The sequence below is a fragment of the Nicotiana tabacum genome, chromosome 3 (genome assembly GCF_000715075.1).
Source record: "Nicotiana tabacum cultivar K326 chromosome 3, ASM71507v2, whole genome shotgun sequence".
NCBI lineage: Eukaryota > Viridiplantae > Streptophyta > Magnoliopsida > Solanales > Solanaceae > Nicotiana > Nicotiana tabacum.
In genome coordinates this window covers 191,488,521-191,513,213 of record NC_134082.1, presented here as the reverse complement: position 1 = coordinate 191,513,213, position 24,693 = coordinate 191,488,521, and the positions used below count along the sequence as shown (strand labels likewise).

The 24,693-nt window shown below is 39.3% G+C and overlaps 1 long non-coding RNA gene across 1 annotated transcript; it reads left to right on the top strand.

The window, feature by feature from the left end:
• The first annotated feature begins 2,750 nt into the window (after positions 1–2,750).
• Positions 2,751–4,378, top strand: LOC142175413 (uncharacterized). Its single transcript, XR_012704442.1, has 3 exons — positions 2,751–2,943; positions 3,092–3,154; positions 4,065–4,378. It is a non-coding gene; the product is annotated as an uncharacterized LOC142175413 (long non-coding RNA).
• The last annotated feature ends 20,315 nt before the right edge of the window (positions 4,379–24,693 follow it).

Sequence of the window (24,693 nt, the reverse complement as noted above, 5' to 3'; positions counted from 1 at the left end):
AGGTATTTGAAAGACAAGACATGACATGCGGACTTTGAAAAGTCGGATGATGTGGCAGTTGAGTTGATTTTGTTAAACAATTTTGAGAAGGCATGCAGAATAAGCACATTACTACTAACCTGTGGTATAGGAACCTGATGCCCGAATAATTTTTTGAAAAGAGTTTTAGCAGCTCTTCTTTCGCAGTTCATAACTATACCTTTAGCTTCTATGATCGTCATGCGTGTTTACCTGTAACGGTATTGATGTTAGTTAGGCTTGGCCAGAAAACACTTTAGCTAATTTTACCTGAAGGTATTTTTTATAGCCAACTGACGGGGAATCAGGTTCTCCATTAGATCTTAATACCCCAGCTCCACCTCGTTTCTTCCAAAATATTCCTTACTCAAAGCTTTGGTGAAAGTATCTGGAATTTGGTCTTTTGTGCTGCAGGATTTTCCATAGATCAACCCTTTCTCCATATTGACCCTCAGAAGATAATGCTACCCCTCAATGTGCTTGGTCCTCTTGTTTTGACCTGGATAAAGAAGATATACCATCAGAAGATACCCCAAGATCTTCCAGTTGCTGCTCAATTCATAGGGTTTGAGCACAGCAGGATGTTCCCGCTACACATTCTTCCTCAGTTGTTTATAAGGCCATTGAGTTTTGCTTCCTTGTGCCCCAAAGAATAAGACATGAACATGGAAAGTGAACCATTCCAGAAGTGCTTTTCCTGTCCACAAGAAAACCTGCACAATTAACATCATCATATCCAACAAGATTAAAAATTGTCACCTAAGGGGTAATACAGGACCAGGTCCTGAGTTCCCTTAAGGTATCTCAAACTTCTTTGGACAGCCTTCAAGTAGGATTCCTAAGGACTTGACTTTGGATTCTATTCTGGAGTGGAGATACAGAAGGGACTAAGAAAAATATTTTTTTTTTGAGTTTTTAATACTTATCTAACTCTAGAATAAAAGGGAGTGATTAAGTTATCACATAGATGAGAGCTTTTGTGTTTCCAGTTTGGGACTGAGGTTTGATTGGTAGGGGAACTTGGGAGGTTAATTTGATTTTCGCACATTCTTTGTTCTATTGCTTGTGGAGTGCCATAAGTTGCATCTCCTCTATTTCTTTAGCTTCAGTGGTAGTAAGTGAAGTACCAGGTTCTTTGTGAGAAGTGGAAGATGATGTTGCATTGTCTTTCACCTGTCTCCTTCATCTTACTCATCATATCAACCTCCTTATTTGAAACCTCAGATATTTCCTAGTGATCAGATTTGGTTCATCATATTGATCATCATTGTTTCTTTCTTGGTTAGAGGAAGGTGTCTTGTTGAATACCCCATGAGCACTTGTTTCCACTTAGTGTGCCCTTTATTGTAGACTTTATGGTCTTTGCTTTATGAAGAGTATCCCGGAAGGATTCCTTCATCGCCTTTTGCATTGAACTTCCCAAGCTGGTCCTTCCCGTTGTCGAGAACATGACATTTTTAGTCAAGAAGGTTCTTAAATGAGTTGTCTTTGGTTTTATATCATTTGGCAGTCATAGTGGGTTTTGATTCATGAGGGATCTGATCATACACCTGTTCACCAAGTAGAAAGCAGTATTTACTGCTTTTGCCCAGAAATTCTTGGCGATTCAATTGTCGATGAGCATTGTCCATGCCATGTCTTCCCGAGTTCTGTTCTTTCTTTCAGCAATACCATTTGCTGTGGAGTCCTTGTTGATGAGAAGTTGTGTGTGATTCCATTTTTGTTACAAGCTCATCAAATTTGGCGTTGTCACATTCTGTCCCGTGGTCAGATCTAATGCATACTACCTTTAATTTTATCTTCACTTGGATCTTCTTGACAAAGGCCCTAAACACTTCAAAAGTCTCATCCTTTGTTCTAAGAACCAGTGTCCGGTGAATCTTGAATTTGACAGACCTCGCACCAGGTCCTTCTCAAGCATCTCGTATCACCAGCTTGTAAAGATTCAAAGTCAGCAACGTAGATGTTCTTGTTTCTTTTGGCCACTAAGACCACTTTACTAGTCATCAGATTGGTAACTGTGCACTCTTTTGACAAGAACTCTACTTTGTTTCCTTTATCACAGTTTTGAGAGACACTTAGGAGACTGTACTTCAGGTCGTCCACATAGTACATGTTCTCAATTGAGTGACAGAGGGATTTTCCAACTTTTCCAGCACTGAGAATGTACCCTTTCCTTTTTCAATGGATACATTCCTTTCCTGCAAGTCTTTTAGTGAGAAGACATCTATGGTGCTTCCAGTCACGTGCTTTGAGCATCCACTATCCTTGGTTCATTGCAGTCCGCTTCCTCTCACTATTCCCTACACATGAAAATTATGGGTTAGATTTAGGAACCCAAACTAGTTTGTGTCCCTTGTTATGAAAAAAAGGATGGATAAGGACTTTTCTAGTCCATGCAAGCAATATTCGTTTCTTGCGACCGGCATCTGGTCCCTTGTTAGTAGTCACTTTGTGAGTAAACACTTTGTTTTTCTGAACAGATTAGACCCTGACCTGGTAATTGTAACACTCCTCAAATTTATAAAAGTTTCGAGATACGCTAGCTATAGAACTAAATTATTACTATTTTTATTATTTTTATCTTGCCTAAAGTGATATATATATATATACAATTAGAGGAATATTAGTAATTTTAATATTGCTAATTATTAAAAGTGGGTATCATTAAGTATTAGTTTAAAAAGAAAAAAAGAAAAAGAAAATAAACAAACAAAACAAAGAAAAAAAAACGTGACCTAACCCATAAAGTGGGTTTTCAAAAGGAAAACATAAGGGGCTTAATGCCCTGCACAAAACAGAACACCTTCTGTTTTAAAACACAAGAACAAAATCAAAAGCCTTCTGCGAAACGAAGGCAGTCACAAGTTAATCACGCACAGAAAATTTTAGGATTCTCTACCAATCATTGATTCTTGAACTCAGGTAAGTAAATTTCCTTATTGTCAATTATCGTATAGTGGTAATTGGTAAGAATTGAATAGCTAATCCCCTTCTTCCTCCATATCAACAATAAATTTCATATTTAAGTGTAGTACTTTAAAAATTGATTAGAATGCACTGGTTGTTGTAGAAGCGATTGTTTGACTGGTGTCAATTGGACTGGGGCCTACGTATTGGCTCGAGAAGTTTTGAGGTGAGTTGATATAACTCTTTACTAAAGTGGTTTAACTCACAAAAGCACGCATACAAGGTGTTTGATGAATTGCTTAAAAGAGTTTATCTTTATTTAATTAGAGCGAGTGAGTACTCCTTAATTTAGAATTGTTCTAGCAAAAGTTTAGATGATCTATTATGCTATATGTGCTTAAATTTTCAGATTTTTGTGTTATTCTTATATGCTATTTTTATGTTGAAAATTATGAAGAAGAAAGAATCTTTAGAAATATTTTTATATGTTTATTTCATTCTTATGCCATGCTTTATATTTAAGGACACCAATATGAGCATGTACATAATGTTCTATAAAGAAAAGATTTACACTTGAAAAGTCACAAGAAGAAGTTTTAGAAAGAAAAGATTTTTGGGGAGTATCCTTTATTCTGAGAAGGGGTCATCGTCCAGGCCGAGGGTCCTGACCAAGGCGTTGACTTCCTGAAACTACTTGTGCCAAAGTAGGGAGAACACGAGCCGAGGGTCTCGTTGCTGAGAATTTACTTAGCCATGCTGAGCGCTGAGAACCATGAAGCGAGTGACACCTCGTGGATTGGGCCTATTCGATCAGGTTGGGATCGAGCCCGTGCCGATCACACGGTGACTGAGACAGAATTAAGTCAGGATAGTTGGAACTCCCAAGGTATAAAGTGAAGTATTTTTTTTAAAGAAAGAAAAAGGAAAGAATTTCTTTTAGAATATTCATAAATTGCTATTATGCAATTATTTTAGAATCATTCTTATAAGCTTTATGTTTTACATGCATTTAGAACCTTTGCTCGTAATGTATATGTTATTAAAGTTTCTCCCCCTGTTGTTGAGACTCACTGAGTACAATGGATGGTACTGACGTTCTCTTTTGGGAACCTACGTTGGTCTGCGGTACAACGTAGGAACCGGATTTGCAGGCGAGCAGGCTATGAGTTAGGACTTCTTTCCCTTCCAGTGATATTGGTGAGCTCCGCTTTTGTTCGTGGAGTATTCTTAGAGTCATTTTCAGTTTGCTATTTCTTTGTTTATTTAGAGAACTGGCCAGGAAATCTCATGTCCTGAGCAGTGCATCAGTTTATCAGTAGAGGCTTCATAGACATAGTCATTGGGTTGAGATTCAGATGTTATTTTATAATAACTTAGCAGTAATTCAGTAGTCACTACGAATAAAGCTTTGGAATTGATTTATTTAAATATTTGAATTAATCAAAAGTATCTGTTTAGAGTATTGCTTTGTTGCATATAAAGTTTGGAGTTATAATAGGGTTGATAAGCAAAGATGGTTCGCTCGGTCATGTTTAGTGATCGAGTGCCGGTCTCGGCTTGTTCATAAAATGGGTCATGACAGTAATTTTAATTGAAGTGCACATTGTTCCCATAGTGGGTATATAACCAGTTATCAGGAATAGTGACGTACTTGCTGTGAGGGTTGTAAGGAGTTTTCTCCCTTTGGAACCTGATTCCCTACCTGTTTCTACTATTATCCAAATACATGATAGTCACAACATCTGAGGACCAGGTCCATTTCAGAGATTTCTCAAGATCAATTTTGACTTTCTCCAATTCAGCTTGAAGTTGCCGATTTTTCTCAAGTTCACCATATAGACTAGTTTTCATATTATTTAATTCATGTTCAAGCTTGTTGTGTGTATCACTAGCTACTTCATTCCCTTTACCAATACTCACAATCCTATATTCTCTATTGAGTCCCTCAATGGTTTCCTCTAGTCAGTGATTATCACTAAAAAATCATCCCTTTCTTGCTCAGTAGCAGCAATCTTTTCTTCTAGAATGTGTTTCTCATTGTTAAGACCTTCTATTGTTTCCTTCAAGTCAACAACTACTACCATCAGGTCATCTCTCTCATTTTCTACAATAGTTATTTTTCCATTTAGAGCTTCCTTTTCTTCTTTAAGGTTGCCTATGGTCTCATTTAAGTCCACTACACATACCACCAGATCATCTCTAGATTGCTCAGCTTCTCCTAGTTCTATGGTCAGGGTCTCCTTATCATTGTCAAGGCTATAATAAACATCAATAAGAACATTTGCTAATAACTTTAACTTCTTAGAAGAGTAGGATTTCAAATTTCTCTGAACATCCTTGAAATTTACCTCATCGTCTTCATCATCATCAGACTGAGCCATCAACGCGAACAGTGAATCATACTTCGTTGCTTCAATTTACACTGCCATCATGGAACTATTTTCTGCATTTGGTTCTCTTTCTAATTCGCTGGAGGAGTCTCCCCAAGCAGCAAGAGCCTGTTTCACAATATTGTTAGCTGCACTTTTTCGACTGAATCGTTTGTTTGGAACCAGGTTCCTTTTTCCTACTTTGTCAGGGTTTTGTTTGTATTGCTCCTGTTTCGCAAGTGGGCAATCTTTGATGAAATGCCCTGTCTTTCCACACCTGTGACAGAGATCATTGTTCCTTGCTTTACTTGAACTGCCCCTCTTTGGTATACCACCATTCCTTCGAACCATCTTTTGAAACCTTTTAGTAAGATAGACCATATAACTTTCTTCTTCACTTGAGTCATTGTTTTCATCCTTGAGTACCAGGTTCTTTTCCGTCTTTGAGTCTCTCCTTTCACTATCTTTCTTTCTTTTCATCTCGTATGTCTTCATATTGCCAATCAGTTCATCCATGGTTAGAGTTTGTAGATCTTTAGCTTCAGTGATGGCATTTACCTTACTTTCCCAAGAACCAGGTAGAACACTGAGGATTTTTCTTACAAGCTTGTTTCTGGGAATAACATCTCCAAGTGAATGAAGCTCATTTGTAATGGATGTGAATCTGGTATGCATATCCTGTATAGACTCATCATCCTTCATCCTGAAGAGCTCATACTCTTTGGTGAGCATGTCAATCTTAGATTGTTTAACCTGAGTAGTTCCTTCGTGTACGGTTTGCAATGCTTCCCATATTTCTTTGGCAGTATCACAAGCTGAGACTCTGTTGAACTCATCGGGTCCTATACCACATACCAAGATTTTCTTAGAGCGATAGTTCTTTTCTATAGTTTTTTTGTCAATATCACTGTACTCCTTTCTGTTTTTTTTGGCATCATTGGTCCAGTTTCTTCAAACTTCTTCATAGGAACATGTGGACCATCACAAATGATGTCCCACAGTTCTGAATATTCGGCCATTATAAAATCATGCATGCGAGTCTTCCACCAGCCGTAGTACTGACCATTGAATCTAGGAGGTCTGTAGGTTGATTGTCCCTCCTCAAAGTTGGGTGGAGCAGCTATTGAGATCCTTTCTAGGTGCTAACCTTTTAGAAAGAACCCGCTCTGATACCAATTGTTAGTTTGTATGAGTCTATCAAATAGTAGAGTACCTAGTTCTCTATGAGGTTAAGCTGAGAATGCTAATAAAACTATAAATAAAGAAGACAAGAAATTTTTACGTGGAAAAATCCCACACAAGGGGATCAAAAAATCACGACCTACACTTGTAAGCTTTTAACTTCACTAACTTGCAATCTCACTATTACAAGCCACTTTGTAATAACCCTATTACAAAGACTTCAACTAACTTGTGATGCTCTCACTACAAGCCACTTTGTGACTCTTCTAGTTACAAAGACTTTAAACTTATGACTAATCCCAGTCACAACATAAACTCGAAAATTTATGGATTTTTGGTTTTCCTAAGACAAAGCTTCTAAGAAAGCAAGATAGGAGATACAATGAAGAACAAATAACAAGATTACAACTCAACTACGGATATACATAAACTCATTATGAAACTGATCCTTAGTGGAGTTGTCTTCTTGTTCTTGACACACCAGTGACTTCAATGCCGGATGAACACTGTTATGCTTGAGAGAATATCACTGAATGCACAAGTGAATTTCTTGTGCCTTGCACCAGGTTGTTATACTACAAAAGACATCACAATGGATGGTGATGTCAATTCTTGGTACACGCTTCTTCCAAATGAGAAGTGACTGCTGCAGTATCTGCTGCACAGTCACTTTTGTGCAGTTGCGTTCCAGCTGTAAAGTTGACTTGTACTTCTATCAGAGGACACTAAGGGACCAGGTCCTAGTTGTATTCCTCTTTTGTAACAGTTGTGAGATAGTCACTTTCTGCTGTTACGTTCCAGCTGTACAGTTGACTTGTACTTCTGTCAGAGAACCCTAAGGGACCCAGTCCCTGTTGTGTTCCTCTTTGTAATAGTTGCGGACAGTCACAGACTTGTACTTATCGAAGAACCCTAAGGGACCAGGTGACCAGGTCCCTGTTGTGTTCCTCCCTGTGGTTGTTCATTCATTTGCTAGAGATCAAACTGGACATTATTCATTTGAAATGTATACCGTGTGGGTCAGGTTCTCTATTTGGTTCTTCACAATAAGTTTGTTATCATCAAAACATAAGAAGCATAAGACAAAGATATTGAAAACTCAAAACCCATCAGTGGCACACATTCTTTTTTAGTCTGTTGGAAAAAGTATATGATAAGTATCTTTTTATATTTAGAAATATTTAATTTTAATATTTAAATTTATCTTTAATGAAATTATTTATAATCATACAATTATCTATGGCTTATTTTAAATCACAAATTTTTTTCTTCAAAAGTTTCTATGCTTAGTTAAATGATATCACATAAATTCGAATGAAGTGAGTAACAATAAATAAATTGCTTCACATGTCTAAAATAAGAAAATGATATAATTGACTAACAAAATCCCAAAGAAAATGATAATGCTTAAACATTTGTAAATTTTAATTAATTATACGAATCTTTTAAGGAAAAGCAAAAAAGAAACATAAAATATACGAAAAGAAGGAACACTACTAAAGAGAGAATAAAGAAGTGTACAACGTCGTCCATGCATGTAATGAATTAAACACAACATTTATATATTAGTTACACGTATTAATCATCTTCAACTTTGGTTGACACTAGTACTGCAGCTGAGTCTATATCAAACTGTAAAAAGAAAAAGGCACAGCTAGCGAAATTGATTAGGTCAGAGATCATGAGAAGTTAGGCCATTTAATATTTATTGCATTTCAATATATGGACAACAGAGAATGAGCTGAGCTAAGCTTGTGCACTAAAAATAGTTCCATGTTCTATGGTGATAGATGAAGGGGGAATGAATCTTGGATAAAGCATAGGTGTAGTAAATGAACTATGTCTATAAAGCATTAAAAAGAATTGGTTACAAAAACCTGTAATATATATACTCTCTCCGTTCATTTTTAGTTGTCAAATATTCTAATTTTTTTTTTATTTTTACTTATCACTTTTTGTATATCAAGAGAAAAATAATTTATTTTTCATGTTTGCCCTTATCATTAATTACTCATTTCAAATTATTTTCCAAATTTATTAAGACTATACACCAATTAATTTAAATATTATGGTAAATTATGCACTTTATTTATTATTTCTTAAAAAACGTGCTAAGTAAATAATGGACAAGTAAAAGTGAACTAAGGGAGTATTAAGTATCCATTAATTACATTCTCAACATTTGCTCTCTCAACAGTATTCGTCTATTTCACTTTGCTTGATCTCCTCCTCCTATTCTTTTTCTTAATTATCATATGTAAATTTATAACTGTTTTTTTAATTATCAAATAGAGCTTCTTATCCTAACTTTTTCTCTTCGTTTCCTTTTCCAAAAGAGGTTTTTTTCTGTTAATTACCTAAAGTATGGACTTTTTCCCCAGATCGATTTTAATTATCTCAAGTACTTTTTGAAAGAATATTTAGACTTACTCATTTTAGATGATCCACTTTTAGTATAGGCAACAAATCAACCTTAAGATTACAAATAGCGTGTCAAGCTCCGAATTTGGACCTGGACGTAACACGGCACCCGGTGCCTGATTACATACGATCGAGCGAACCAACTGGTTGGTTGAATGAACATGTCATATCATAACATATTAAATTCGGAAGATAAACTAACACATTCTAATATACTGAAAGTCTCAATCATATAAATCAAAGTGCGAAAACACTAATACAAGTCTAAAATATATATGTAGCCAACATTGCTTAATAGGAAGAGCTTGTGACTCTGTCTAACTGTTACTCTAGTCTATGAAGCCTCTAATGAAGTACTAAAGCATCGACTATCTATAAATACTGAAACACTGTAAAGTAATGATAATGCCTGAAAGAACTGGGGCTCACCAAATAGTTGGTACGAGAATCCTAGCGCTCTGAATATTCAACCTGTACATCATTACCTGCATCGTGAGATGCAGGCCCCGGGCAAAAGGCGCGTCAGTACATTTGAATTGCACTGATATGTAAAGTAACTGAAAGAAAGAACTATAAATGTTGAAACTGAAACTGAACAGATAACTAATAACTGATATCTGATAACTGAACTGGTAACTGAACTAATAACTGAACTAATCAAAGGAAGTAAGGATATCAATACTCCCTCTTCTGAATGATGAACTACCTGTTTATCTGAATAAATAAATTGCGGCCTCAGCCCAATATATATGTGCACAAGCTATGACCTCGAGCCCAAGTATATGTATACATAACTGCGACCTCAGGCCCAAAGATGCATAAAGCATAAACTGCAGCCTCAAACTCAAATACAGGTGTTCAACATTCAGGAATCTAAATTCAAGAACTGAGAATCATACTGCAATATGTAATGCTTAAATATTGAATCATACTAAGTTACATGATACTGGAACACTGAATAGGACTAGACTGAGACATGTATTCATGAACTGATTATGAAAACTAAAACTTCAACTATTTATGACATGATGAGTAATCTAGACTAAGACTCATCGGCATCAAACACAAGTCTATATTGATTACGCATCGAGCTCACAACGTTCGGAATGAAAGTCATGAACGAGTTACGAAGCTAGAGAATAAAAGTTCTGTAACTATTCAAGGAACTAGGCCTAACTATATTTCTAAGGCAACTAGTAACATCGTAAAAGAAACGTAGTGTAGGGAGAATCATTAACATTTCCAAATATAGAGAGTTAGCCTCACATACTTTAACTTTCTGCTCTTGAGCGTAATACAACATTCACCAACCCTTTCAACTTTAATGTATATCAATACAAGTCAAAGGGATTCCATGTTAGCAATAATACTCATATTTTGGTCGTTTAAGCATTTTATCAAACACCTTATGGGCGTAAAGCCTCATAGCCTCATTAATGGTATTTCTACACCTAACAACCCTTTCTCTTGCTCCTAAATAAATTCTAAAATCTGAAATTTCTTATAATCAATATCATTCTTCATCACCCATAAGATAAATAACATCCTTAACCAATAATCAACAATCAACAACCCAAACCTATATGTTCATGCTTTTCTATTAAATCCATCAACTCATATCCCATGAACTTAGAGTCGATAATCATTAATCCAATGCCATAATCAATTAGAGGGTGAAGATATTACTTTTTGACAGTCAAATCCTCTTGAATTCTAGTTCTAAGGTTTCTTTTCTCAACAATGATGTCTCGATCAAATACCTAATGATTTGAAGGGTTTATCCTTGTTAATAAGGTGTTGGAGAATTGAAACTAACTTAAAATCATTATTAGAACTTACCTTGGATGATGGAGGGACCTTGGAGGAAGTTAGGTTCTTGAGAGCTTCCCTTTCTAAAGCTAGTTTTCGTGTTTTGGGTTGTAGGGACGAAGTAGGGTTTTTAAAACGACTCCCGGGGTGCGCTCCCATGCAGATGAAGGCACAAACCCGCACCTGAATGCGCAACAAGGGCACTAGCATTGCCACAAGTGCGCGGCCGAGCACGGGACCAGCTGGGCGCGCACTTGGGCGCGCTGACTGCTTATTTTCCAGTAAAATGGGCATAACGTTTTGTGCAGAGGTCTGTTTTAGGCTGCATAATATATCATTGGAAAGGTATTTCAAAGGGCTATAACTTTATGTTTTACGTTTTTCCAAATTCTCAACAGATGTTCACAAAATCCTGCTAAAAGACAGACCTTCCATAAACTTAGTTGATTATATCGAATCTTATGCAACTCACTCTCCGTCTTGATTCCAAAATAACTATTTCCGCCCATACTCTTTCCAATAGAATTTCACATGTCTAAAATATTAAATTAATACTCATTTAATACATTCATACCTACATACCTAGTCCAAATTTATAGAGTGTTACATAGCGTCCACTAACCACTTTTTGGCCTGTCCTGGAATTTCAGATTTATCTTAGAATTCTAGTTATAGAATTTGAAACTTCAGGATAAACACCCTAACAAATTGATAGTATCAAGCATTAATCAATATAAGAAAGATTAGGATTCATCCAATTATTTCTGGACCAACTCTATGTGATCTTCGAGGGCCTAGTTTGTATATGTAAGATGTTAGGTTGAGAGGTCTTGGTATCCATTTTATTTGGATTCACACTGTATTCTTGACCATTAACGAGGTGGTACTCGAAAAAGCTGCAGAACATTTAGCATTCCTATATACTTTACACCTTACTGGCACTCTTCTTTATTCAAAAGTACCTTCCTTTTTGGTACTATGCTGGACTTCACTCCCTCCATTCTATTTTTACTTATCCAACATGCATCTTACACTTCTGTTTAAAAATATTAAATAAGGATTTATTAAACTAACTCACCCTTATTTATGTGAATTACCATGTTTTGGAAATCCAAATTTTACTATTAGTACTACAATAAATTTGAGAAATGATTAACTAATGATATGGGGAAAAAATTAATTCTCTTAATATGCCAAAGTGGAAAAACAAAAATATATGTTCTTAGTAAACAAGGAAAAGTAAGGAGGGAGTAGAAAACAAATGAAGGGAAAGGGGGGAGGGGGGGGGGGTGACCAAAATATTAAGGTGCAGCAAGCTTAATTAATTCATCCTAATGAGTTGGACATTCTTTGTAATAAATAAATGTAGCTGCTGTACCACAGAGAGACACGGCTATGCTCATGAACCAAATAGTGTCATGTTTTATAGTTGACAGTTGGAAGTTGGAAATGTACAAGGAATGTCTATAGATCTGTTGTAGAACCCCTTACCCGGTTACCCCTACTATCTGCGCAAAAAAGAACATTGGTTTGAAGTTTGACAATAGGATTTGTTTTATGATAATGCAGAGACGAAAATAAGCATCTGGAACCAAAAAGGTTAGTATGAAGGGTGTATTGGTCAAAATCTGACCGTCGTGGTCGACTCAATCGGGACCACGTCCAAACAACAGGATAAGAAAAGACGCCATGATTTATTTCAAACCACGTATTTGCAGAACGACAAAAACGGACGCAGTGTAAAGGGGCTATGATCCAAATACATAGCTAGGACTTCATGAATATATATAGGGATGAAACCTTTCTAGAAAGGGCGGGGGGGGGGGGGGGGGACTTTTTTCTCTTCCTCTCCTATGTACTCTCCTTAGTAGAAAGAAAACAAAACAATCTTCCATGGAAGATGTACGATAGTCATATTCAACAATTGATGAAATAAGAAATGAAAGGCTCTATCAATTTATTGCTCTTATTTCATTTTCCGTATCATTATACGATTTGTTTGCAGATCTGGAGTTTTATTATGTTTGACTAAGATTTACTTCTTCAACTTCTTTAATTGATTTAATAAAAAAAAATTCAATATTTTTTGGTCAAACAATTTGGCGCCGTCTGTGAGGATTTCTTAGTGAAAACTTCCTAGTCTTCTCCAGATCGAAAACAGGAAACATGGCCACCCGCGAAAGAGAACGATAATAATACGCTTACAACTGTTTCAAAGAAAATGGAGGAGACAGAAAAGGAGAATTAAGCACTCTGCGGCCAAATGAGGGGAAAGTGAGCTGAATACAGTTACTGAATTCAGAAAACACCACCTCACCAACCATCAAAGCGCCAAGCAAAACGAGCAACGCCACAGATCCACCTTCATTCTCCAACTCATTGAATCGGAATAAGGAAATATCATCCTAGCCCACTTTCTGCCGATTGCTCGAACAAGATCGCGGTCACCACACGGGTGAGCGAGCGAGGAAACAACCCAATTGAAAAAGGGAAATTACTACAAAACAACCGAAACATCACCTACCGAACAAACCCAACCCCTAGGAAGTAATACCCCTTAAATGGTCCTCCCTCGTCCTCGCCAAGAAGGCGTCCCAAAAGGACCTTCCCGGGGACCTAAAAACTGGTAAGACGAGGGAAAAATCCCCGAAGTTAAAGTGTAATTCATCGTCCCACCCGCCGATGACATTTCTAGACCGGAAAGTAAAAAATCAGATAGGGAAACTCCAATATGCGCGTGAAACGAGTGTGAGCAAAGAAACAACGTTCTCTGCTCCCCGACATCACACTCCCGATGCAAATAAAATCAGGCAAACCGGGACTCTCCTAGAAGATACCCAACTCTACAAAAAACCGGGACTCACGATGGGTTAATATTTCGTTGAAAGTTCGAAATAACACCCTTAAGGCCAAGGGCCTTCGCCAAAGAAAAGAGTTCGACCTCGATCGAACAACAACGGGTTAATATTTCGACGAAAGTTCGAAATAACGCCCTTAAGGCCAAGGGCCTTCACCAAAGAAAAGAGTTCGACCTCGATCGAATAACGACGGGTTAATATTTCGACAAAAGTTCGAAATAACACCCTTAAGGCCAAAGGCCTTCGCCAAAGAAAATAGTTCGACCTCAATCGAATAACGACGGGTTAATATTTCGACGAAAGTTTGAAATAACACCGTTAAGGCCAAGGGCCTTCGCCAAAGAAAAGAGTTCGACCTCGATCGAACAACGATAGGTTAATATTTCGACAAAATTTTGAAATAACACCCTTAAGGCCAAGTGCCTTCACTAAAGAAAAGAGTTCGACCTCGATCGAACAACGACGGGTTAATATTTCGACGAAAGTTAGAAATAACACCCTTAAGGCTAGGGGCCTTCGCCAAAGAAAAGAGTTCGATCTCGATCGAACAATGATGGGTTAATATTTCGACGAAAGTTCGAAATAACACCCTTAAGGCCAAGGGACTTCGCCAAAGAAAAGAGTTCGACCTCGATCGAACAACGACGGGTTAATATTTCAACAAAAGTTCGAAATAACACCCTTAAGGCCAAGAGCCTTCGCCAAAGAAAAGAGTTAGACCTTGATCGAACAACGACGGGTTAATATTTCGACGAAAGTTCGAAATAACACCCTTAAGGCCAAGGGCCTTCGCAAAAAAAAGGAGGAGTTCGATTTCGATCGAACAACGATGGGTTAATATTTCGACGAAAGTTCGGAATAACTCCCTTAAGGCCAAGAGCCTTCACCCAAAAAGAAAAAACTCGACCTCGATCGAATAACGACAGGATAATACTTTATTAGAAAAAAGAAAGGGAAAGAAAGACTAGGACTCACGACGGGATAATACTTTGATATAAAACCCGAAAGCAATATCTCTACGGCTAAGGTCATTATTAGAAAAATAGTTCGATATCATTTGGACTATGATGGGACAGTATCTCGACACAAGTTCGAAAGCACCGTCTCGCCAGCCAAAGCCATCACCAAGGTCCCATTCAACCCACGTGACACTAAATTCCCAAAGAGTAGGAAACTCGTCATGCGGTAATCCACTTCGCACCAAAGTTATGAAAAGAAAAACGGGAAAAATGTACAGAGGGCGTATAGCAATAAAAAATTCCTCTTTATACAAAGTCACTGCGCAAACAGTCGCAGATTACAGACAACTTGAACCAAGAGAGTCTAAAAAAAGGGAAGAAACAATGATAACAAACAACGAATAAAAAAAAACAGAAAACAAACAAAGACAACATTCTTTCACTTGGCATCATCACCGCCACCATCATCACCACCATCTCCAGGAAATCCTCCCTTATCATCCGCGCCCTCATCGGTTTCTGGTGTCGCAGAGTCATATCCACAGTTGATACGAGCCTCTTGTGCCTTCACCCGAGCTCCTTCATATGCGGCCTCGGTAACGTTGCCCGCCTCCCACAAGTTCTTATATATGTCCCACTAGGCTTTATCATGAACCCAAAGCTCATGCAATTATTGGGGAACAATGGCGGAGGAAGATTCGACTTGAGCCAACAGTTGCACCTTTTCGTCCTCAAGTGCAGCGACCCGATCTCCTAAGGATGATGCATCTCAATCGATCTCGCCAATACGCTCCTCGAGCCTTGCTTCCCTTAGTGTGGTTGTCGCCCTCTCCGACTCCTGCTCTAATCGGAGGATGTGGATAGTGTTTTCCAGAGCTGCCTCCCTCGCCAACACCGATGACCAGGCGATCTCGATGTTCTCCAACCCAACAACATTTCTCTCCAACTCAGCCAATTTTCCCATCCACTCCACACTCATCACCTCGACCTTGATACGATTTTGATCCATCTCAGACTGCATCAACCTCAGCTTCCCCTGAAGATATTCACACTCTACAGCAACCCTGTTGCCCAACTCAAGCTCTTCGTCCTTTGCACGAAGTTACTCCTCGAGTACACTCTTATTACGAATAGCCTGCATCAATTCTTGATCCCTCTTCTCCAACTCCTCGCCAAGATAACGATCACCAGGGTTCGCCTTCAGTTGCCCGTGCATCTCACGGCACTTGTTGCGATAGCGCCGATACTTCTCCAACATCTTCAAGAAAATTTTAGCCCGAATGTCGGCCCTACGAGCACTCTCTATTTCCACCATATGTCTGAAAAACAAAAAGAAGGGTTAAAACCATATCACCAAGAAAAATGAGAGAAATATGAAAGAAAAGTGTAATGTACTCTCAAGCCCATAGCGGCCACTTCATGCATCAAGTCAATATCGGGAACGTCCCGAAAATCCCCATTCTCAGCAGCAGAGCACAAAATGTCAAACTGCGGCACCAGGTCCTCTGTATCCCCTAAGAGATTGATATCCAACGAGATCTCAAGAATACCGAATGGACCTCCCGCATGAACCACCGAACGGGTAAGACCCTCCTCAAACATCCTAACATCATCAAGATCAAGATCAGACTCAGATTCATAGTCGTCAACTACGACACCCTTCCCCCTTTCTACGGCCGATGAGGAAGCACGACTCGACACCAAAGATGAAGGCCCGTCCAAAGCAGAAACAATGGTATCAAGAGTCTGACCCCTTATCACGGCAGGTCGCTAGTCAATCATAGCGGCCGGGATCTCCGCCGGAGGGGCAGACACAACGGCTGGCTCTATCTCTACGAGTAGAATGGCGCCAACTCCTTCCTCCGACCCTGTCAAGGAAAGGTCTTCCTCTAGATTTATCACAGTTGTAGGAGCCGCTTCAGTCTCTACTCACCGCCTCTTTGATAGCCCTTTCCCTTCTGCCGTATGGGAAGGTCCCTCCGCTAGGTAAATAGTAAGGGTCGGAATCCTAGCTCGAGGGGCAGCCACCGTGCATTCAACCACGGCCGTATATTAAACTGAGGCAGCCCTCGACGAAGGTCAGACAGTAGACGCTGAAGCAGGGCGAGCAAACGATGAATGCTGATGAAAAGCTAATGGGGGAGCCCTCGCTCTCCACACCCTCCCTGACATCGACGAACATCACATAAGAAATAAAATAAAAAAAGGAAGAAGAGTAGCGAACGAAAATGATATTACTCACTAGTAAGGGGCTTACGTCCATATTTCTCATAGAAGGATGACCATGTGCGGACTTCCGCCGTATGAGGAAGGATGGCGTTCACCCACTCGCAGATACCATCAATAGGTGTGGGAGGCAATTTCGCAGCTGTAAAAACATAAATAGTTTTAGTACTACTCAAAAAAGAAGCAGTCGGGTATCATTCCGACCCAAAGTATAGGGACTTACGTGCAAAATTCCATTTCTCAGGGAACCCTATAGGATCCGCCACAAGATGGTCGGTCCGCACATAAAAATAGTTTTCGTAGAAGCGATGGTTGGCTCTGTCGTCCATCTTCACCACCAAGCTCTTCGACCCTCGGTGGCGCATGTGAATCATCGTGCCACGAATGAGCTGAGGGGAGTAGATATGAAGCATGTGCCCCAAAGTGATCTCACGACCGGCAAGCTCCGCAAATTTGAGCAGCATGAGGAACAATTTGTACAGGTACAACGTAAGTTGGGCCGGTCATACCTCGTAAAAGCGGCAAAAATCTACCACCAAGAGAGGGAGAGGAAGCGTGTACCCAACGATAAAGGGGTAGGCGTAGAATGCACAATACCTTGGGCGTTCAAAATGGACTATGTCGTCCCCCACCGCCGGCAGTATTTCGACATAGGTAGGAATTCCCCACTTAGCCCTCAAGTCTGCAATCCTCTCCTCGTTTATGACGGAGGGAGCAGGTTCCGGTTCCTTTCCTCCTCTCCGGCGGGACATTGGAAATTAGTCCATGCCTTCCTAGGGTGAGGTAAGATCTCAGCCACCGACAGAACCTCCTCATCTTCTGCAACTTCTACTCCTCCAGTGGCCAGAGCATCATCTTCCGGCGCCGAAATTGTGGCGGGGAGGCCAGTGCGAGAAGAATCACCAGTCATTCGTATTAGTTTGGTAAAGGAAAGGGGCGCAGGAAAGAAAAAAATGAAAGTTCTTGGCCAACCGGAGAAAATCAAAAATCAAGGTATCAAGAGAAAGAAAGATTCACAAAGTTCTTTCAAGTAAAGTCAGGGAAGTGTGTCACTCAAATGTTGCATCCCTTCTATTTATAGGAGACATAAATTCCCAAAACACAAAACCTAAGAGTCGCCAATCGAAGCTGACGGGGCACGAAACGATTCAATTCCCTGGGAACATGTGTCATAATGGCGGCAACCACGAACAATATTTTAAGTTAAATAATGTTTCGGTTCCGAAACAGCCGCAATGGTTCGAAGATATCGAAAGGGAGCAGTTATGCTATTGGGTTCTGAAAATCATACCCAAGGGGTAGGCAGTCAGATTTCTCAGATAAGCGAAAATCATCATCCGTCCACCGGGCCCGACAAGGGACGACCCCGTCAGACAGAGGGACTAATTGTATTGGTCAAAATTTGACCACTATGGTCGACCCAATCGAAATCACGTCCAAACAGCGGGATAAGGAAAGACACCATGATTTATTCCAAACCACGTATTTGTAGAATGACGAAAACAGACGCGGTGTGAAGGGGCTATGGCCCAAATACATAGCTAGAACTCCATGACTATATATAGGGATGGAACCTTCCTAGAAAGAGGGGGGCTTTTTTCACTTCCTCTCCTCTGTACTCTCCTTGGTAGAAAGAAATCAAAACAATCTTCCATGGAAGATGTACGATAATCATATTCAACAATTGATGAAATAAGAAATGAAAGGCTCCAAAAATTTATTGCTCTTATTTCATTTTCCGTATCATTATATTATTTGTTTGCAGATCTGGAATTTTATTATGTTTAACTAAGATTTACCTCTTCAACTTCTTTAATTGATTTAATCAAAAAAGTTTCAATATCTTTTGGTCAAACAACGCGTATCTTGGCATTGGATCTTAACAAGGACATGAGGCTGCTACCTTGATATTAAGCTTGATACTACTGTTTGATATTATGTATAACATAATTACGCAATGTTGAACTTACACTAAATGGTGCTGAAAAATAACAACAACAACAACCATCCCAGTAATTTCTCACAAGTGAAGTTTGGGAGGGTAAGATATACATAGCCTTACCCATGCCCTGAAAGGGTTTCCAATAGACCTTCATGAGAATGATTGAAAAACAACAAGTAGTGGCAACAAATAGGAATAACAAGATAAAAAGACCGAAGTCAAAAAAGTAGTTAAACTCTAGTAAAAACCAATGAATAGAAGGAAGTGCCGAAGAATAAAACAAAGTCATTTTATTAAAAAATAATGTTAACCAGTACAAGATTGACCCTGTAGAAAATTGGGTTTTGAAAAGAATTACATCCCCAGGAATGGTTCATTTACAAGATGGTGAGGGATACTACACATCGTCAGGAGGCTAATGACTGGATTTTTGTACTTGACTAACAACTTTTAAGAATGTACATTGACATGTTCTATCGTCCTTGAGACAAAGATGCACTAAACTCATTAACAGAACATTTGTCATTATCTTTTGCTGAACCGGCAAGATCCAAATATGTTTCAAACTTAAATGTGGGTTGTTTAGGAGTTGAGCATTTCATTTTACTGTTTAGCATGAGAGTTATGGCTGCCATGGTTGGACGATCCTTAGGACATTCTTGAACACATAGAAGACCAACATGTAAGCATCGCGTTATCTCTTCTGGAGAAAATGAGTTGATTAACGTCCCATCCATAAAGTCTAATCCCCTTTGTTCACTCCATAATTTCCATGCCTGCAAATAGTTCTATGCACTCTTATGAGTTCCTAGTTTGACCGTCGACGAGTAGAAGGGTGCCATTTTCGGTGAGTTTTAGGACAGAGGTGGGTGAGTTTGAAAGAGGGTTGGCTCTGTTTGCAACCCAGACAATAGTCCTGTCTTGTGGTTTTTTGTACCAAATTCCGACATACTCCCTCCGTTTCATATTAGATCAGCTAGTTTGACTCGGCACGGAGTTTAAGGAAAAAGAAAGAAACTTTTGAAAATTGTGGTCTTAAAAGCTTAAGGGATAAAAAGTTTGTGGGGCCATGATATTTGTGTGGCTATAAAAACTTATCATTAAGGGTAAATGGGTAAAATGAAAGAGTTTAAAGTTAAATTATTTCCAAATTTAAAAATGTGTCATTTGTTTTTGAATAGACCAATAATATTATTTTTTTAGAGTAATATTTGTCTATATATATACAATAATATTTGTTTCATGAACATTTCCAGCAATAGGAATTAATTTGCTTAGTATGAATGACTTGTACGATTTCTTCTAGGCATTTGAATAATTTTGACTCTATAATCTGACGAGAAAAAAAGAATATTTAATTAGTTAGGACCTAAATTTTATATTTCCTCTGTCCTAATTTATGCAATATTTTTTGCTTTCTCGAGAGTCAATTTGATTAATCTGCAAAGCAAAATATACATGAAACATTAAATATATTTTAAAATATTGATCAAAGTTCACAATAGTTTGAATTTCGAGAAGTAAAATATTATTGTATAGCCGTTCTTAAAATAATAGTCGAAAAATATATATTTTTTGTATATATATACATTATGTATGTTATATACAAAAATTATATGAATTTTATATACATTTTCAATTTCGGCGTTATATATAAAAATGTATCTTTTTTTTTTTACACTTGTTAACGTTATATTTGTCCAAAAAACACAATAAAAAGGTTCCGGACTCATGGTATTTAGGTACCCATCCCCCCTCATTTCTACCTGCAAAACTTATAGTAGTACTTATGATTCTTCCTGGGTCTTACTAAAGTCTGTCCTTGAAAATGAGATGTCACAAAAACCATTCCACAATTCCTGTTGTAAAGTTGAAAAAATGTAAAAAATAATTGGGATGATTATCGATAGGGTAAAGTTTTAAAAAAAAATTCAACCAAAGAATTGTTATTGTCCCGTTGCTACTGTACATGTTATTTCCAAAAAGAATCATTGAGAACATAATTAAATCATAAATTTTAAAAATAAAATACTATGAATTGTAATATCATATACTTTATTTAATAATATTGTTTACCCTTAAAAATAGATAAAAATTGAATTTATGCGCGGGTTTAAGGATACGTGGGTTAATTCAATACAAATGATTTATGATGTTAGATAAGCAAATAAAAATTAGAATAAACAGCCAAATCAGTGATGATACTGAACCCGGGTTCGGTTAAAAGCTTCACAAATAGCATTCCTTCGGTTCCGAGCCAACATTTATGAAGAACTTATGAACAAAAACAAGAACTTTGAACAACTTGTAAAAATAGAGGAAACAAATGTATATTGCCTTGGTATGCGTGTTAAAGAGTATGTATTGAATAATAAATAGTAGGAGAATTTTACCCTAAGTACAATTCTAAGAAAGATAAAGATCTTCATTTTCGCAAATCACTGATCAACTACTGATACGGGTCGAGATTCACAATGTGATATCTGGTCGGGCACGGATACTACGACCTTTGTTAATCGTGTGCGAACATTTGACAATGCTCTCTGAGGTCTCGATATTCAAATCGGGTCAGGCGGCATGGTCTCGATGGCTTTGGGGACATGTGTTTTGTCCGGGCTTTGATATGGCTCCCGGCTTCGATTTCGATCACATGCAGTTATTGTTTGACCAAAAAGTGTTAAGCTTTTTGCTAAACTAATTAATGAAGAAAATGGAGGATAAATCTTAGCCAAGGATAATTAACTATAGATCTAAGCATATTGAATAAGAGAATAAGATATAATCAAGCTTATAACTAGGATCATAGAAGATATCAAATATAGACGATAGACTTACATTCCCGACATATTATCCCATGATGTAATGATAATGACGGAAAAGAGGGAATGCCATCGACAGTAACGAAATATATCTTCATTGATTCGATAATCTCAATTACGGAGATTTGTATTTACTATCTAAACCTTTTCTTGGTTTTCTTCACCTCTTCTCTCTCTAGGAGAAAAGCCCCCTATCTTTTGTCTTCTTACCTCTTATATATATTATCAGTATTTCCTTTTGTCCAACGGTCCTTAGCCAGAATGCCTTTATCCCTTGATTGTACTTTACGCCGCTCCCCTTAAATATCACGATATTTACTTTGTTGTACAAACTTTCTGATAACTCGATCTCGGTAGTGGTCGAGATACTCGTTGTTACTACGCCTTGTGGGTACGACCACGGCTTAGTCGACCCCTTATCATTCCTTTTAGCGCTAATCCATATGTGGTCAGATTTTGACCCATACGGTTAGTCCCTCTGCCCAATAGTGTCGCCTTTTGCGAGCTCGATGGGCAGACTCTGTTGATTCAAAAATTGGGAGATATCTGAATGCTTTACGCGAGGGGTGAGAACCTCATGGCATGTTAGCAACGTGACACTTCAAGAATTGCGTCAGACCGTTACGTCAGTTCAAAATTGGACCGTCACGTCATTTCAGGATGTCTTTATTCCCCATGCATCATTATGGCGCACGTTTTCTAGGTATTGTATCGTTTCCCATGCCCTTTCTATTTTCTAACTAGCGGCTCTTGGTTTTCTCGATCAGGGAATTTATATTCCTATAAATAGGGGGAAGCCTCTCATTTGAATTTTACGCTTTTCGATCGCTTAAGAAAGAACTTCACAAATCTTTTCATCCTTCTTTAGTCTCTCATATTTCCGCTTCTGCTAGGATTCGCTGTGACCATTGTCTTTTTCCTTCATCATTTTCATCTTTCGATCCAAGAAAACAAATGGCTAGTGCTTCTTCCTACTCTGATAAAGCTATAGGTGTTTCGGTACCGGAAAATGACATATCCCTAGTTGAAGAGGGAGTGGATGTGGTGGAAGACGAGGGGTTTCTGACAGTGGATGAGGCCGGGGAAGGCAATGATTGATTTTAATAGCCCGGCCAGAGATGAACCGGAGCCCGTTCCTTCCACGATGGATGCTGCGGTGCTCACAGCGTTCAAAGACAAATGGGGCATCCCTGATCACATTGAAATGGTGCCGGTGGATCAGGACATAATGCATCTACACTGCCTGGGCTATTGCGCATTTTATGCGTATCCCTTTGTCATCGGGTACACGCTTTTCCTTCCTTCCTTGGTGGTGGATTTCAGCCGCTTTTATGAGGTGTGCCCGGCTCAACTCTCTCTATATGCATACAAGCTTTTCTCATGCTCATCAAGTATGCGAAGCTGGACGGACGAGGAATTTATCTAGGGCACATGCTCCACCTTTTCGCCCCCCCATTTTCTTCAGGGTACGATGATTCATATGCGTCATTTAGGAACCAAGAGTTTGGTGGTGAAGATGGACGATAAGGCCAATCACCGCTTTTGGGAGAGCTTCTTCTATGTCCGAAAAGAACACGTCGTGTCGAACCTAGCAGGGTTTCCTGAGATGTGGAATTTCGCTCGTGAGTTTTCCTTTTGTGTTTACTTTATGAAATTCTTTTTAAGACGATCATCGGTCGTCTCCCTTTAACGACTTCACTGAGGATTTGTTTTTGATTTTGTAGCTAAGAGAATGCTTCCCTCGCTAGTTGCCGATATCCGCGAGTGGGTGAACGTAATTTTTCCCCACACGATGGTGATTCGTGAATGGGCGCTTTTCCATGAGAAGTTTGGATGCAAGACTCTTATCGATGAGTTGGCTCGTTGTTGTTATGCTTTGCTCTATACTCCGTAGTTTCTTTAACCTTATCGTTATATGATCAAATCCCTTCTTATTGACATGTTAGGGAGGAGTGTGAAGGATAAGGGCTCCTATGATCGCGTTCCGTCAACCGGCTCCTCCGCCCAGCCCTCACCAAGAGCTACTGCAGGTGGGGGCATAGAGAGTCTGGCCGCTCATCGGATTGCGCCCGCGACCGAAATCGTATTCTTGGAGGTTGCTCCTCAATCGGAGACTCCGATCCCCATAGTCCATTCAGTGGGCAAATCTTCTCGCATTGGTAGTGGAGAGGCCCCGTCGAAGAGGCGAAGGGTAGTGTTGGAAAGGGATTCTTTAGCCGAAATGCTCTTGAGGGGCAACCTTGTTTCGACGGTACCCGAAACCAGCCGTGGTGCCAGCCTGGACGCCGAGGTGACACTTGTTACAAGCGTTTAGGAGGCTATTTTGGCAGGGGGATGGAGTTCGGGGGCTGCCGTGGTTGTTCCGAGCAAACCATCATCATCTCGATAGAAACACACCCCTTCTTTGGCCAATAACAGAGGGAAGGGCATCATGGTTGAGGATTATGAATTCGACTACGACATTGATCTCGAGGACATAAGGATGTTTGAGGAGGGCTTTACCAGAACTGAGGTAAGGGAGGAAGGCCCTTCCCGCAGGACACGGTGGATTTGGTGCCATAGTTCGGTCTTCTATGCTCCACCGCTGAAAGCGGATCTTTACAAGAGGTCAGTGATTCTGGGTTGTCACGCGGTATGGCCGCGATGGCCCTAAGGGTGAGTTCCCTTTTGTTTTCTTTATTTTGTGACCTTTGCCATTACTAACTCTTTCTATCCTCTCTCTTTTTTTAGACTTACATGCTGGAGATCGAGAGGGCTGAGACGCGGGCCGAGAGTTTTCTAAAAATGGCCGAGAAGTATCGGTAGTATCGCAATAGGTGTCGTGAGATGCACGAGTAGCTTAAAGCGGGTGCTAGTACCTATTCTGCCAGGGAGGAGTTGGAGAAAAGAGATGAGGAACTGATGCGATCTATCCGCAGATGCAATGAGCTTGAGGAGCTACTTCATGCCAAAGACGAGGAGCTCGAGGTGGGCAAATAGGTTGTCGCAGAGTGCGAGGACCTTCAGGCGAAGGTGCTGTCTTTACGAGCTGAGCTTGAGCAAAATGCTACTACAGTCAATGCTCTTAGTGCAGAATGGACAGAGAAGGTGGCCGAGCTAGAAAAGAAAGTGGCCGAGTTGGAGAGAGCCGAGGGTGCTCGAGTGTCAGCTTTGGCGAGGTTGGCGGTGCTAGACTTCTCA